The sequence below is a fragment of the Macaca thibetana genome, chromosome 3 (assembly GCF_024542745.1).
Source record: "Macaca thibetana thibetana isolate TM-01 chromosome 3, ASM2454274v1, whole genome shotgun sequence".
Taxonomy (NCBI): domain Eukaryota; kingdom Metazoa; phylum Chordata; class Mammalia; order Primates; family Cercopithecidae; genus Macaca; species Macaca thibetana.
This window is the reverse complement of record NC_065580.1, coordinates 104,242,371-104,260,061: the sequence shown is the minus strand read 5'-3', so window position 1 is coordinate 104,260,061 and position 17,691 is coordinate 104,242,371. Positions and strand designations below refer to the sequence as shown.

At 47.8% G+C, this 17,691-nt stretch overlaps 1 pseudogene; it reads right to left on the bottom strand.

Moving 5' to 3' along the window:
• Nucleotides 1-8,109: 8,109 nt before the first annotated feature.
• LOC126950104 (uncharacterized) lies at nt 8,110-10,151 on the bottom strand (annotated as a pseudogene).
• Nucleotides 10,152-17,691: the final 7,540 nt, after the last annotated feature.

Sequence of the window (17,691 nt, the reverse complement as noted above, 5' to 3'; positions counted from 1 at the left end):
AAAGACATACCCAAGAGTGGGTAATTTCCAAAGAAAAAGAGGTTTAATGGACTCACAGTTCCACCTGGCTGGGGAGGCCTCATATTCACAGCAGAAGGCGAAAGGCATGTTTTACGTGGCATCAGGCAAGACAGAAGTGCCGAGCAAAAGAGGAAAAAGCCCCTTATAAAACCATTGGATCTCTTGAGAACTCACGCACTATCACAAAAACCGCATGAGGGGGACTGACCCCATGATTCAATTATCTCCCACTGGTCTCTCCCACAACATGTGGGGCTTATGGGAACAATTCAAGATGAGATTTTGGTGGGGACACAGCCAAACCATGTCTCCACCCATCTTACTGCCGCTCCATCTGACTCTTATTCATAATGTACCATAAGGTGCTGTGGAAGAGGATCATGCTTTTCTGTGAATCATCTCACTTTACCCTCACAGGTGTTCAGTGAGTAAGCGGCAATTGCCACTTGGCTTTGTCACATTTGTTACAGGTGCATTACTTTAGTTCAGAAGAAATTGAGGTTCTAGTATGGCTGGTTTTTGAGTATGTAAAGTTAAACAAGCAAGATCTCAGCCCTGGAGGAGTCCAGTATTCAGTGGGGAAAACAGGCCTCGAATGAACGCCTAGTATGCCAGATGATAAACCCTACCCTAGAGAGATAAACAACCTGCCCTGAAGAGCACAGACAAGGAAATATTTCACTGTAGTTCTGGGTGTCAGTGAGGAAGATGGATGAACCCCGAAGTTAGAATAAGGGTGCCCTTGAGTTAGGCTTTGAAGGATGAGTAGAAGCTCACCAGAAAGAAAAGTGTTTGAGCCAAACGGGAGTAGCAAGAGTGATGTCCAGGAGCACAGACACTGAACTGTTGAGGAATTGAAAGAATGTGGGCAGTGCTGGAGGAGTGCATGCCTAGGCAGGGAGTGGCAAGAGATGAGGCTGGAAAGACAGGCTGAGGCCTTGATGCCTCTTCAGAGAGGGAGGTGAGGCTTCATTTCAAAGATAGTGAGGAGTACCTGGGAGGTTTGTGAGCACTGAATTCAACTCTTAGGCTTTTGGACGAGGGATCTATCATGGGCTCCTCCTTCTGACACCATGTCTTGTCTTACAGTACCAAGGCTGTTCACCCCACAGAATCTCACAGCGAACGCAGACCATCCATTTTACTAGGGACTGAGTCTGTCCCTTTTGTGAGCCCACTGGAGTGACAAATGAGGCATAATGGGAGTAACATACATGATCAAGAGACACTTATCTAGCCAATCCATTTGTTCATGAGGGTGATTTATCAAGAAAGCAAACCCACTGCCAAGCTGGGTGAGCAGGAGTCTCCTGGAGCTGATGCACGCTTGCTGGCAGAGCATTAACGTCACTGAGCTCCACACTCAGAGGGCCATCACAGCTCCCTGGCCATGCCAGTGCCTCCCCGCCATCCACAGGACTGTTTGGGAGGGGACCTCACCTCCTAGACCACAGCACCATACTAGCGGCACCAACCAAGCACAAAGGCCTTAGGGTCCACGGAAGTTGTCATGAGCCCTTCAGGCTCCACTAATGTGATTTGTAGCCCTCATGGTGACCACATCTGGGGGCCAACCCGGGTCTTCCGAGAAGACACTGGGCGCCACTAGGACTGAAGAAGTTATTTATCACCTGCAGCATCCAGGATTGCAGGAGGAGGGAAGCATAGACAACGACCGGCCACCCATGGTTCAAGAAACACCCTGCCCAAATATTATTCTGCACCAGGCATTTACTGCCCTTCTCAGCAGCCCTCTGGATTCCGGCTCTGGGCCAGTGCCATGCCTGTGGGAGGAAGCCCTTTCCATCCCCACCATCCCATCCAGCCTTCTCAGGTGACATCGGACCCAGCCAAGGAGCTTACCAATCTAACTGGCGAGGGACCGCCTCACTGCCCATGAGACACATAAGTAACTTGGGGCCAGGACCTCCTGTTGTTTTGTAACATAAGTACTTTCCACCCAGGGTGCATAAGTCAAGGAGGGTTTGATTGTGGAGTCCAAATCGCTGCTATCGCAGTGTTATTGTAGCCTCCCATTCTTCCTTCTGATTACTCTGCTCGACATAATCTACAGCGGTCAGCGATAAACCTGCTGGCACTCAATTTATAGGCAAACAATTCCTGTCTCTTGTCGGACACTTATCTTTTCCAGCAGTCAAAGAAAAACTATATATAGTGTCTCTCTGGCGTCTAATCCTCTGTTTTTTTCGACAGAAGGGAGACATCAAGGTTTTATGTTGGGTGAAAGGGAGCAGAGTTTAGCTTCTTCCTGGAACATAACAAATGGCTGTGTACCAGGGTGGAGCCGGCTGGCAGCGCAGGGCTGGCTGTAGAAAGAAGAGGCAAGGGAGGGGGAGGAGCAAAGCTGGAGATGAGGCCATGACGCAGCAGCCTGCAGGTGATTAGCCCAACGCACAAACCAGGTGACACAAAGGCAGGATTGGTGTTGGGAAGGAAAATGGCAATAAGACAAATGACCAAGAGTGGTCCTCTAGAAAACCCTCCACTTTTCTTCCCAGAACTCGGTGTCATAGTAATGCCATAGGAAGTCTGTACAGTGCTTTCTTTATGAAGCATTTTCACACTGTATGATTGCATTCCCATGGTAATCCCATAAGGCAGGTTGAGATAAGAACTACTCCCATTTTTAGATGAGAAAATAGACATGCTAAATGTGCTTGCCAAAGGTCATAGCACTGGTAAGTAATAAAGAGAAGGATAAAAAGTCCTGGCTTTCTGACATTTAATCCACTGCTTTTCCCATTCACTCCATTGTAGGGTTGATTCACCTTAGGTTAACTCAGTTGCACCTGCACATAGTCACACACACACACACACACACCCCCACCCCTAACACTACCAGCAGCCAAATAGAAGGAAACATAGAGAAGTGGCCAAAACTTTTTTCTTATGGCGATATTTATAATACTCTCTGTCCTCTATAGAGATGTAATTGATTACTGCTCAGAAATTATTCTTAGCACTTCATAAAAAAAGCCAAAATTAATTAGACATCAGCAAAAGAAACCTTCGTTTAATTGGCTGTTTTCTGTCCTCCACTTTTGGAGACCAAAAAATGCCCCAAAAAACAAGTTGATAAAAAAGATTTTTTTTGGCCGGGTGTGGTGGCTCACGCCTGTAATCCCAGCACTCTGAGAGGCGGAGGTGGGCGGATCACCTGAGGTTGGGAGTTCAAGATCAGCCTGACCAACATGGAGAAACCCCATCTCTACTAAAAATGCAAAGTTAGCCAGGCAAGGTGGTGCATGCCTATAGTCCCAGCTACTCGGGAGGCTGAGGCAGGAGAATTGCTTGAACCCAGGAGGCAGAGGTTGCAGTAAGCCGAGATCATGCCATTGCACTCCAGTCTGGGCAACAAGAATGAGACTCCGCCTCAAAAAAACAGAAAAAAAAAAAGGATTTTGTTTTTGATAGTGTCTCTCTCTGCTGCCCATGCTGAAATGCGGTGACACGATTATGGCTCACTGCATTCTCGACCTCCCAGGCTGAAGCCATCCTCCTGCTTCAACTTCCCAAGTAGCTGGGACTGCAGCCACCATGCCTGGCTAAGTTTTGTATATGTATATGTATATGTATATGATGTATATGTATATATGTTGCCCAGGCTGGTCTTGAACTCCTGGACTCAAGCAATCATCCTGCCTCAGCCTCCGAAAGAGCTGGGATTACAGGCAAGAGCCACTGCACCTGGTTAACATTTTATTAAGGTCATGACCCAAGATTGCTCAGCTCAAGTTCCAAAGCTACAGCCCTAGTCCTCTACTGCGTGAGCAAAAAGCGTGCATCCTGTTTGCTCTGCTTCCTAAAACAGAAAAGATATATGTAGTTAAGGCAAAACTGCATCAAGAATTAAAACCCAAAAGGGGGTTTTGGTTACCATAAAATTAAAAGAATAGTGCTCCCCATTTCCCAAGTGTTCCAGGTAACCAAAGCTTATCTCTACAGGACTTTAGGAGGCTTGTAAAATACTTAGTAGAAGAAAATACAATAATTGCTTGTTAAAGGAAAGCACCTACCAGCTTTAAATGAATTTTTAGGGTATAGCCCCATTCTTTATCCCGATTCCAGATCAAATTCCTCTACCAGAAGTACTGTGACAATTGAAATTGAATGTTTCTTTCCCCACTTCTGGTCCTGACCATGCTTATTTCTGACAAGACTTCGTCAACAGCTGTACTTCTTAATGAGGACTGCTCTGGGCAGCCATGTGTGATGTAGGTCCGGGAAGGAGGGGGATTCAGGCAAACTGGAGACAAATCCCAGACTTATGAGGTGCCTAGCGAGTGTCTAGCAGATGCAGGGCAGAGCCATGTGAGGCTCAGGAGGGTGTAAGGAAGCTGTTTTGACCCAAAACAAGAAGAGAAGACTGGAGCCCAGACAACAGGGTCTTGGTCCTCATGGAAGAAAGGAACTGAGATGTGACATTGGACCTTGGAGCAGAGGCCACAGGCCCTGCTCTGCCCTTGAGGAGCTGCCACTGGACTATCAAGGCGATAAGTGCCATGCACAAGAACAAGGAACTATGGGGGTCCAAGAGAGATGGTAAGTGGGTCTGATCATGTAGTTCAGGCAAGGTTTCATGCTGAAGGTGACACTTGAGAGGAGACTTGAAGGATTTTTCTAGAAGGAGGAGGGTAGGGGCCACTAGGTTGAAGGAACAGCTTGAGCAAAATTAAGGAGGTTGCAGTGGGTGAAATGGTGGTCCCCAAAAGATATGCCCACATCCTAAGCCCTAAAAGCTGTGAATGTGGCCTTGTCTGGATAAGGGATCTTTGCAATCTGGGTGGGCCCTAAGTCCAATGACACATAGAGAAAGATGCCACACAGAGGAGAGACATACAGAGGAAAGGAGAAGGCCACGTGCAGGAGGCGGCAGGGATTGGAGTGATGCAGCCCCAGCCAAGGTGCACCTGGAGTCAGCAGAGCCTGAAGGAGGCATAGAAGGACCCCCCCTGGAGCCTCTAAAGGAAGCATGGCCCTGCCAATGCCTTGATTTTGAATGTCTGGCCTCCAGAACTGTAGGAATAAATGTCTGCTGTTTCAGCCATCCAAGTGTCTAGTCATTTGCTGCAGCAGTCACAAGAAAGTAATAGACAGCTATGAAAGGAACCCTAGTCCTGGACCTGTTTGCCCCGAGAGCCACTCCTCATCCATTTCCTGCTCAACTGTCTATGGCAGGAGCTGACCCCTGCAGGCTGTGTTTCCCCAGCTGCCCCAGATCCCAGGGGGCTCAGCCAAGGAGACACTGACAAGAGCCTGAGGGTGGGAGGAAGAGAGCAGCCAGGGACCTTCCTCCCTCCTCTCTCAGCCTTGAGTGGCATCTCCAGTCAGTGTCCATCTCCTCCACAGCTCCAGCTCCCACCACATAGGATCACTGTGATTCCCGGGTCCCCTGAATGACCCCAGCCTCTCGCTCGAGGTGAAAGTCATGATCGCTTCTGGGATAATGACTCCAGAGTGACTAGAGCACAGAGCGGATGCAGGGAGGGAAAGCAGCAATTTTTCCAGACTAGGGGCGCAGGGGGCAATGGTTTCTGGATGAAACTGTTCCACCTCAGATCATCAGACATTATACTCTCATAAGGAGCATGCACCCTAGATCCCTCGCATGCGCAGTTCACAAAAGGATTCACACTCCTATGAGAATCTAATGCGGTGGGTGAGCTGATCTGGAGGAGACAGAGCTCAGGCAGTAAGGTTCGCTCACCTGCCACTCACTTCCTGCCGCTCCTAACAGGCCACAGACCATAGACTGGTACCGATACATGGCCCGGGGGTTGGGGACCCCTGGGCTACTCCACAAACACTGAAATGACATTGGCACAAACAGCGGGGTCTGGGGGCTCCTCTCTGAGGGCAAGCATCAGCAGAAGCTGCAAGCTGTCATCCCTGACTTGACATCCACTTGTACCCAGCTGGTCGTCATGAAGGTGCCAGACATTTCTTGGTAGCAGATTGTATTCGTTTCCTGGGATGACCATGACAAAGTATCAGACTGTGTGACTTCAACAACAGAAATATATTTTCTCACCATTCTGAAGGCTGGAAGTCTGAGATCAGCATGTCTACTTCTTCCAAGGTAGGGCTGGTTCCTTCTGAGGACCCTGTCCCTGGCTAGCAGGTGAGCGTCTTCTCCCTGTGTCTTCATATGGTCTTTCCCTTTGTGTGTGTCTGGGCCCACATTTCTTCTCCTTATAAGAACATCAGTTACATGGGATTAAGGACCAGCCTAACAAACTCCTTTTACCATAATTACATGTTAAAGGCCCTCTCTGCAAATACAGTCACACTCTGAAGTACTGAGGGCTAGGATTTCACATATGGATTTGGGGGAGCAAAATGCAGCCCCTAGTTGGGACCTAGGTGTCAGTAGCAGACAGAGAGAGTGGAAGATATAGAATATCCCGTGGGAACTGCGCACACCCAGCAGAAGAGGCCAGCGCAGGTGGAAGGAAGGAAATGGAAGGTGCCTTGGAGGAGCTGACCTGACTACTTGGGCAAGTCACTACTGGACTCGCTTCTGAGAGCATGTGAAAAACCCCAAGGACGCCCAGAAAGCTCTAGCTGAGGTGGTGGTGGTGGCTGGGATGGAAAAGAGTCAGTGAACAAAAGGTTTGCCTTATTAATGAAACTCTGTACCCACAGGTGGATGAAATCAATTAGGGAGAAACCTGTAGATTTTGGAAGGAATTAAGTTCTTCCTATGGCCCAGCCCTCCCCACCACAACACAAACATACACAGGTAGTGTCTGGCCTCCTTTACATGGCATCCCTGCAGAGGTGAAAACAAGAAACCAGGCCATGCAGAGAGTCATTGCAAGTAAAGGGAGACTCAGATAGAGGCTGCGGGAGCCGGCCCGGCTACGTTTGTGTGTTGGCCACATGCAGCCTGTGCGGCCGCTCCAGGACCCTAAGCCTATGTCCAAGGGAGCCATAGACACGTGCTTTTGCTGATGAGCCACAATTTATTAATAGGAGACTCTGTGGGGTGCACCGCAATAAATTGTGATTCGTGAAATTTATAAACTGAGATAGCACTAGCAAGAGGTCCTGTGCATTGTAATTCTCTCGACCTGACAAATGAACTGCTTTGAGCAGTGACAGCTTCAGCCAAGTAAGAGAAATAAATCAGCCGGTGGAACTGTGGTAAGAAAGCAAACAGTTTTATTGGTCTACGGATCTTGAGAAATGTTGATTAAGTCAGATCTGGAACCCCCTCATAGTCGTTTTACAAGTTGCTTTATCCCAGAGACCCCCCAGGCCTCTCCATATTACCACAATCTCCCAGGAAAAACGAGGAGTGAGTTACAGTGTGTTTAGGATAGGAAACAAAAATATATACTTTTATGGTCCTGGGAAAAGGTGAGTCCGACCATTCATTCGGGGAGGCTTGTGTATTCCCGAGGACTATATTAGAGGAAAACTCGTGGAAGCCTTTCCACACCTGATAACCTCTCAGTCTCCAGAGAGCAAAGAATAGAAAATACCTTGAGTTGTGGAAGCCACTGTGTGAAAACAAATTTAGAATAAATGAGACTGATCAGAGATTAGTGTTTGAACTAACAAACTATGGGTTTACTTGGCAAGTTAAGGGTAGAAACATGAATGCAGTGGGCCATGTTGAAACTGTAGACCCTAGAACAAACTGCTTTAAATTGTATTTATGTCTTGAGAGAACCCATTTGCTATCAAATAACTGATTACACTCCAGTCTGTTCATTGAAGGAAGCCCCAAAAGACTCCCTTCCAGAAAGCGGTCTGGTTTCATTTCGTCCTTCCAGAAAGCCAATGGTTACATTTATTTTTAAATGTAGCCTTCAATTTCAAAATGTCATAGTCCAGACTTGTCTTCCTTCAGTTGATACAAACTACCAGGCAGGAACTATTTAATTCAGAAGTTTCTTTGCAAGACCCCAGGAGGAAAGAGGTAGCAACTTCAGAGAAGGGAAGGTTAGGAAAATATTGATTAGCCATCTATGTGCCAGGCAGCATGTTCAGGGCCTCATAACCTTCGAGAAGCTATTATCACCTCATTTTAGACAGGAGACTGAAACTCAGAGATGATCATTAATTTGCCATGGCCACTCAGCTTTGATTGGAAAAGGCAGGGACGGACTGACAACTAAGTTCATGCCCTTTTCAGGGTATCATGTCACCTTTCAAAATTGAGGACCCTAGAATCTTCCAGTTGATCACTCTCTCCATGTCCCCCAGCCTCTTTCTGCCTGCAGATGCAGATTTAACTGGATCCCAGAGACGATCACTACCTCCCTTATTCTTCACCATCTCTATGGAAGGAACCCCCACCTCCTCCCTGGGGCAAGATGCATAGGAAACTGAGTCTGCGCCACCCATGGGGCAAGGCTGCCATGCTTGGACAGAGAGGCCAGGCATTCCGGACAACACCCCCTCCACCTCCTTCCACAAGGAGAGGCTGCGGGGTAGGGTGAGGAGGTGCTAGGGAGTTTCCAGTTTCAGGAGCTGGTTGCCCTAAGATGGAGAAAGACAGGTCACAGCGGTGCTCCAGTGCAGATTTGAACAATTTGTTGCAACCACAGGAAACTTCCGAAATGTCTTTCCCAGCAGCTCTGGCTCCGCCAGGAGCAGGAGCATGTTTGTGTGGCTGCAGGGCACCGGCAGCAGCGCTCTGTGCTCTCCCGGCTCCCTGTGGCAACAGGAGCGAAAACTTCGGGGGGTCAGGCATAGAAACCACGGCAATGAAATCTGACTTCAAAAACACAGATGCCGCGATGTGCACTTCCAGAACACACAATGTCTGGACGGATCACCAACAAGATTCCTGCCACCTGAGGTGGAGGCAGGGCGGGAGGCGTGCCTCCGGCCTTGTGGCTTGTGGGGAAAGACCTGTCTCCCTTGCCCCCGCCCCCTCCTTCACTCTCGCTGCTCATGCCTGCATTGTTGCGGAACTCTCAAGTGAGTGTTCTCTAACCACCCCAGTGGCCTCATTCCCAAACACTCCTCCCATCACTTTACCCCCAGCTCTAAAAATTGTTCGCGCTTTCTCTTAGCCTAGAGCCGTGCTTGAAGGAGGATAGAATTTCATGGGGGTCCTGTTAAAATGCAGGTTGTGATTCAGCAGGCCTGGGGTGAGCCCCGGCTTCTATGTGTCTAACAAGCTTTCAAGTCCAAGGATGCCGTTGGTCCCAGGACACATTTTGAATGGCAAAGGATAGTACATATGTCCCAGATTCCTAAGGCTGGTGTTGAAAACTCTGGGCCCCTCCCCCTAGACTACCTTTCTTAACTCCTTGATCTCCCCCTCACCCCTGCAATGCTCCAGGCAGAGTCACCTGCCAGCCCACAGGCACACCCACACCCCAACTCGCCCACCGTGGGGGTTCTGTGCCCACCATTTCCCTCAGCAGCAAAGCTAGCTCCCAGCTCTGCTGTTCAAATCTTACCTCCTGCAAGTCCTAGCCTTCCCATAAAGACCATTGTCTTCCTTACAGGAAGAGCTGCATTCCAGAGCCGTGGCATACAAAGAGAACAATCTCTGCTTTCTCAGGAAGTGTCAAACCCAGGCATTGTTTGGGAGAGACAGATCTGGGCCGCCTCCCTAGAGTGGTGGAGCAAGCCCTGAGAGCTGCCTTGGCTGGGACCACAGCTCTCCGATGGGAAGCCCTGCTGCATGGTGGCCCTTTCGGAAGGGCATTCACTAGTCTGGTATGCTCAACAGTCTGGACACCAGGGTCCCTCATGCAGTGCAGTGAATACCTGAGTCTGAGAGAATCTGGCTGATACAGATAGAATTTCCTTTTCCTGCTTCACCTTGGTGAGGCCAAATACCAGCTAACGAAAAGTGGATTATGTATTCTTTTTCTTTTTGAGATAGGGTGTCACTGTGTCACCCAGGCTGGAGGTGCAGTGGTGCCATCTGGTCTCACTGCAATCTCCGCCTCCCAGGTTCAAGCAATTCTCATGCCTCAGCCTCCTGACCTAGCTGGGATTCTGGGCGCGCATCACCACACCCGGCTAATTTTTGTATTTTCGGTAGAGACGGGGTTTCGCCATGTTGGCCAGACTGGTCTTGAACACCTGACCTCAAGTGATCTGCCCACCTCAGTCTCCCAAAGTGTGGGGATTACAGGCGTGAGCCATTGCACCTGGCCTGTACTTTCTATAAAAATATTTTGTGCTATCTGATATTTAACTGGGAAATGACTGCAGAACTCTCAGCCATCCTTTGTTTTAAATATTCAAAAGCATCTATCTGACACAGCACCTTAAGAGAGGCTATCTGGGGCACTCTTTAGTTTTTCTGTTTTATTCCTAATGGTGAAACTCCAGCCAAGATTTTCTGGTTGTGGAACCTCTTCTGATTCTGCCGGTTTCACTGACTGGAAATGATTGCTAATAGGAATGAAAATGTTCATCTTATCTGCCCCTCTGTTATTTGCAGAGGAGGGTGTGGTGTTATCAGTTTGCAGTGGGGTTTAGAGGTGGTGTCAGCCTTGCAGAAAGTTTGGTGGGTTTTCATTTCCCTGCCTTTGCTGTCTGCTGCTTTGAGGGAAATGGGTAACCGGATCTTAGAGTCCCTGGATGTGAAGAGATAACATTGACCATAGGCAATTTTTACTGATAAAAATAATATATAGTTTTCAAGTAGTCCCATAATGAGTCACTTCTAAATAGTCAGAAATACATTTCCTGCTATTATTCTTTGAGACTGAATTGATAATTTTATAAAATTACTCCCCTTGCTAAGGTAGTCCTATTGAATGAATGCCGAATTTGCAACATGGTCTTAAATCTGCAGTAACCTGGTCTTTTGGGACCCACCAGATATGAATCAAAGTCCAGAGCATATTCTCTCATAAAAATTGTATTCTACTTGCTTCTTGCTGTTCACGTTACAAAGAAAAAGAAATGTATTCTACATCTAGCTCCCATTCCTGAAAATAACAAAGAATAGCATCAGAGCAAGAGTCAGACAAAATCTACTGACAAGAGTCTAGAATGCCAGGGCACTGGCTCTTCAGCCATCCTCCTCTTTGGCAAAAGGCAAACATCACAAATCACTGATGCATGGAGCCAAAGCCTCATCTAAGCACCGAGTGAGGCTGTGGGCTCTTGAAGCAAAAGTCAAGAGACCTGGATGCTATGTCCTGCTGCTCTGCCCCTCCACAGCTTGGTTACTTTGGGCAAGTCTTTTAATCGATGTCAGCCTCAGCTTCCTTATCTGGAAAATGGGGTTAATGACTGCCCCACTTTCCTTGCAGGATGGCTGTGACAGTCAAGCCAGATTGTTCCTGGGCAATTACCTTCTAAATTTACACAAAGAGGTGAGTGCCGTGTGATTGGCAGGGAGTATCTGCTGCTGGTTCTGGGGCTAAACAAAGTAGTTCTGTCTTCTATTGTGCTCCCAGCCTTCCCTCCCAACCTGGATTACCTTTTAAAGATGGAAGAATTGGCTTCTTCTATCTTTAGAATACTAAAGATATTACAGGCTCATGCCTGTAATCCCAGCACTTTGGGAGGCTGAGGTGGGCAGATCACGAGGTCCACAGATCGAGACCATCCTGGCCAACATAGTGAAACCCCATCTCTACTAAAAATGCAAAAATTAGCTGGGCGTGGTGGCACGCACCTGTAGTCTCAGCTATTCGGGAGGCTGAGGCAGGAGAATCTCTTGAACCCGGGAAGCAGAGGTTGCAGTTAGTCGAGATCACGCCACTGCACTCCAGGCTGGCAATAGAACAAGATTCTGTCTCCAAAAACAGACAGAATAATTATAGTGGGGGCAGGGGTCGAAGTGGAAGAAGGAAAGCAACAGATATTTCAGAGGGATCAGAACCCTGTCCATTTCACATGTGATTCTTTAGATCTGTCTCCTGCGTGTCCTCACTGAGTCCCCAAACAAATTCCCCAGTCCCATCTTGTCACCCATCTCAGTAACAGAATTAGTTAAACCTAGTTAACCTAGATAACTTATCTTTCCCCCACTCCTAAGGAACAGAGGCCATCATTGTGTCTCCACAGGCTCTCTTAAGGGAGATTACCCTTCATCTTCTCCAAAAGGTGGAGAAGGAGACAGTCCTGATAGAAAAGGGAGCCTTCAAAGGATTCTAGTGCCTCCCCCAGGACTGGAAGGGAAGGGAGCTATGATCCTAGGTGTGAAGGCTCTCTTTCTCTGGCAATCCTCGGGAGGCAGCAGGGCCTTAGGGAGAAATTGTAGCAATGACAAAGCTCTGCCAAGGAATGGTGGACTTCCAGGAGCATGAGGACTTAGCAAATGAACACATCAGTAGTCACCCCTGTGAACCGAAGACCAGAGGACTCTATCCAAATGATCTGGGTGAATGTCCACAGGAACTGAGAGGAAGGGTCATTACAGGAAGGTCTGCGACTGAATTTCCTACCACCCTGGCAGGATGGCTACAGTAGCAGATCAAATTTAGCTGAAAGTAATACAAGAAACGTGAAATTTCTTATGCCCTATTGTTAGTGTAGAATTCACATGCCTGCTATCTTTCTGCGACATTCTGGCAGATAACCCTGCTTGCTTTGGATACTCCAGAGTTTGGGAGAAACAGTTTGAAAGATCAACACAAGCTCTTTCTGAAATTACCTTCTGCTCCCTCCCCCAGTGAGAATTTACCCAGGGAAATAACAGCCCAGCAGATATTTCCCCCATAGCCTGAAACCCGAGCCATAGATGCCCTACCCTCAGCTTATCCACAAACACTTCTCAGCAAACCTGGAGGAGAAAATAATGTCTTATCTTTCTTATGTTCAAAAAGGAACACACAATAAACACATCAAGAAATAAATACAAAACTTTATGACTAGCAAACATTGTCCACAGTTACCAGGCAAGAACTAAGGTTGAACTGCTCTCCCAACCAATGCTCACAATTTTGGAAATAGAAATGTTATTGTCCTTATTTTACCCTGAGACAATTAAGGCTCAGAGGTGTTAACTAACTTGCTAAAGATATCGAGCTATTAAGTGGCAGAGCTAGGATTAGAATCCAAATCAGCATTCTATTCTACTGCACAACATAATCCCAGTTATCTGGTATTCTCTAGCAACATGCTTCTGTTTTTTAGTTAGTAACTTGTGTGTGTGTGTGTGTGTGTGTGTGTGTGTGTGTGTGTGTGTGTGTGTGAGAGAGAGAGACTGAATGTAGAATAGAAAACACAGATTTTAAAATGTAACCATTGCCATATTTGTTGAACTCTGGAAGGAGAAACTGTGAGTTCCAGTAGGCGTCTGTTGAGTTTCAGCTGAAATGTGCCCACCGGCTGATTTAATGTGATAATCAGGGGTGGGGGCCCTGGTGACAGGCTATGATGTATTGGCTGTTGTTCTGCACTTTGATGTCCCTTGGAATTTGTCAAAACTTCACTTCAGCACTCCAAAAAGTGCCATGATGTCATCCGTCCCACTCTCTGTCTGCAGGAGCAAATGGCAGGGGAGTGGCTGTCCCTGGAGTTCAGGTCAACAGCAGGTCGGAGAGTGGCAGACCTTTCCTGAGGACAGCCGGCGGCAGCCGCTCCCCAGGCTTACCACCTCACAGCCAGGGGATTCCTGTCTCTGGGGGATAAAAGTTTTTGCTGTCTCTGAGTGAAGGGGGACTGCGGATCCCTCCTGTCCCAGCTCAGTCACGGGCTTGTGGAAAAAGGAATCCTCTTCCACACCCTTAGTCATAGGGACTGAGCTGCAGGCGAGGAAGGTGGGCAGGGCTGGTGGAATGAGGGGGACATGCTGGCTGAGCGCGTGGCCTCCAGGACACTCCCCGCCAGCAGCCCGGGTCAGGAGCCAGCCTCCGCCATCCCCTGAGGCAGCTGTGGTCACACTGAGGTAGCAGCAGGCAGAAGGACGTGCTGATGCACAGCTTCAGGGGCCAGATGAGTCACCCCCAGGGTTTGGCCAGCTGGAGAGCGGGGCCTGGTTCCTGAGGCTGGTCTGGACAACATAAAGATCTGGGAACACTGCTGGCTCCCAGCACTGGGGATCTGTAGTGGCTTCTGGGAGCCGCTGGTCTCTGAAGAGTCACCCTGTCACAGAGGTGAAGAATGGCAATGTTTGGGGAAATGGGGTTAAGTGGGAGAGTGGTTTGCCTAGAAAACCCCATCATGCTTTTGGGTTGCCTCACGTTGGCCTCTTGATAGGACTGGACCTGTCAAGTAGGATCCCAGTGGGTCCCTGGTACTGTGCCATTGGAATCATTGTCCCAATCTTCCCAGCACAACATGACACCACCTCTATTGAGAAGTCAACCCCCAATCCAAGAAAAGCCATATGCCTTAGCTCATTCAGGCTGCTATAACAACATACCATAAGCTGGGTGACTTATAAACAACAGAAACTTATTTCTCACAGTTCTGGAAGCTGGGAAGTTCAAGGCCAAAGCACTGGTCAATTCCATGCCTGGTAAGGGCCTCTTTTCTGATTCATAGAAGGCACCTGTCTGCTTTGTCCTCCCACAGTAGAAGGGACAAGATTGCTCCCTTTATAAAGCTCAGTCATGAAGCCTTCTTCCTCATGACCTAATCACCTTCCAAAGACTGCACCTGCTAATACCATCAGTTCTGGGGTTAGGGTTTCAACATATGCATTTTATACGGACATAAACATTCAGTCTATTGCATGGCATAACTCTTCATTTTATTTTTATCTCTCCAAACCTTAGTTTCCAGATCCATAACATGAGATTTGTAATGTCCTACCTTAGAGAGTTGTTTTAAGAACTAAGTGATCATGTACATTAAAATGTTTAAGCACAGTGCCTGGTGTATAGTAAGTACTCAGTACATATTCATTGGTTTCCTTCTTTCTTGCTCTCTCTTTTCCCTCCAAATCCCCAAATAAAAATAAACACCATTTTGCAATAACTAAAACTTAGGAAAGATGATGTGACATCGTCAACTACCACAAAGCTGGAGGCTAAACAACCTTCTAGAGACACAAAGCTGCTTCCCTGTCTACTGCGGAAGGAAGCCACATTCCAGTCCTGTAAGCAGGGAGCCAAAAATCATGCTGGCCCCCCGTGCGGGGGTACAGCTAGTGAGGGTGACAGTCACTACAACTAGCGGAGGCAAAGAGACTTAAACTAGGAAGCTTGGGCAGTCCAGACGTGGGTCTGCAGGGGAGAAGTCCTCAGCCAGAGAAGCCATCAATTTCCCTTCGATTTCAGCTGGAAGCATGAGCTTCATTGGCCCAGAAAAGGCCACTTCTCATTGCAAACCAAGAATTTCTGACAGGGAAGTGGTCTTAAGGGTCACTTGGGATTAACTACTGGGAAATAATTTCAGAAATGGGCCACAGACATCGAGACAGTTTGGCTCCCTGTGCTGAGAGGGTGACGTCAGCCATGCAGATAAATTCTAAAGAATCTACCACCCCTCAAGCATTGTTTTACTAGCTTATAAAATGTTCCTGAGATCTTTCCATACTAACGACTTCTGGGGGATGTCCAGGGCATCCTGGAAAATTATAGCAAGAGGGTATCCCTCCAATTCTTCCTTGTCCAGAGCCTAGTTTCTTTTAGACTTAACCTAATTGCTTTCTATCCCATGAATTCTTATTAAATGGGAAAACTTGATACTGCATATTTACTGTTGAGTGCTGTGCAGAAGAGCGTGGAAACATAGCCAAATGCTAGGCTCTGATCAGAAAATATGCCAGACTTGCATAATGACGACAGCATTGAAATGATTACAGTTTGCCTCTCTGAGTTCCCACTACATCATTTCTCAAGACCTGCTTATGGGTACCCTAGTATCCATTCTACAGATCAAGAAACTGAACTATAAAGACAGGCCAGATAGAATCTGCTTCTGGATATTCAGCAAAACATCGGCTGAACCAATCCAAAAGGTCATGACATCTTGGTCCTCCTCATCATCATTCTTCAGAAAACAAAGTGAGATTCAAGAAAGCAAACAAAAGTGGAAACAGAAGGGTCCAAACAAAGCAGGAGTTCCCTTGATCTAATGAGCTCCTGGTGTCCTTTAAGGGACTCTTTGAGAGAAAAGAGATTTCCATGGGGTGGAAGGAACCAGCCAAATCCAAGCAAATGTTTGCTACCAGCCAAGATTACTTAATAGAGAATGCAATCTACTTTTACAAAGAGCATTTGAAAATGTGTAACATCTTCTCACTTGTTGCTGACAGCAAAGCTGTGAATATGGTCTTATTATTACCATTTTCCAGACAAGGAAACAGATGCTCGGAGAAGGTACCTTGCCCAGTGTCATACCACAAATAAGCAATAAAGCCAGACCACCCGGCAACCCAGCTGTTCTGAGTCCAGGTCCAGTGCTCTTTGCCCTACATTTCAGAAGTTCTTACATGGACAAGGTAACCAGATCCTGCATCATTGAACAACAAAGGAAACATGGATCAAAAGGGATCTGAACGTGCCCTAGGGGAACTGACTTTTAAGATAATATTCACTCAGCAACTCCCCAAAGTATTCAAACAAGATGAAAATGGCAGGGGGGTTCTAGGGTGGGGAATTGCTGAAGGGGCCTATTCTGGGCCAGGAGGGATTCTAGAAGCCTTTCCCAAAGAACCCCTTAGGGTTGGTGTCTTTTCAAGATGGAAGTCTTGTGTTCACTCTAGCATGGGCTCAGGGTGTGCACTGGGACCTTGGACCCTGAAGCCTTACGGGAAAGCCCTGGGATGTTTCAGGCCTCCTGCCAGCCTAGGATCTGGTCCAAGGGGGTACTAACCTGGGCCTCATGTTCTCCCGGGATCATTTACAGAGACCCAGACTCCTGCTCCCTGTCACATCTGCACTCACAGAGCTGGGCCTCAAGAGGTGAAGTGGGGACAAGACAACATCCCCAGGTGTTGACTCCGGCTTAGGCTCAGGGTCGGGAGCCCTGGCCACAGCCAAACGACTTGCCCCGGCCAACACAGTCATAAGCATAGATGATCACACCCCAGGCTAAAAAGGCCGAAAACCAGTAGGCAAAGAAACCGTTTTGTCATCCAAGGACAATAAAGTTTATGTATTCCCAGATGTGGGTCCTCCCACTTAATCAAAGCAGAGGCCCATTCCTGTGAAAAGAGCTTTTCTCCAGCAAAATGGGAAGGCAATTTCTTTGGGGCTAAATTTAGACTTCACCCACAGGCAAAGGGCTCCAGTTCTTCAGGGCTGTCAACAGAACAAGCAAATGGTTCAGTGTCCCAGCTGGCTACAGCCAGCTCCAGAGCCAAGTCAGCATGAGTCTAAAATGTTCCGAGCCTAGGAGTGTAGGCCATGCAGTCCCCGGGGCCGGGCTCTGCTCCGGGCTGGATCACCTCTTGGAGGGTGTGCAGCTTTGGTCACCCTGCGGATGTGTCAGCCTGTTTGCTTTCCCCACCAAGGAGTAGCAGCCCAATCCCCACCGCTCCAAAGAGCAGGCTCAGAGTTACAGAGGATGCAAGGTGCAAGAAGGCTTTTGCCTTTGAAACTTTCTTAGGGATATCCTGGGAATCATCACTGAGAATACGATGCTTTGCAAAAGGACCAAATCAGTACACAGGATATTATGGTTCCAAAAAAGTCAAGATGAATGACCTCCAGTCACATAGAACTTCAGTGGGAAAGTTGAGGTTTTTTCCCTGGGGCAGGACCCCTTCGATCTGAAGCTTGCAGTGTCCTCTCCCTACGTCAGCACTTTTTCTAAATGGCC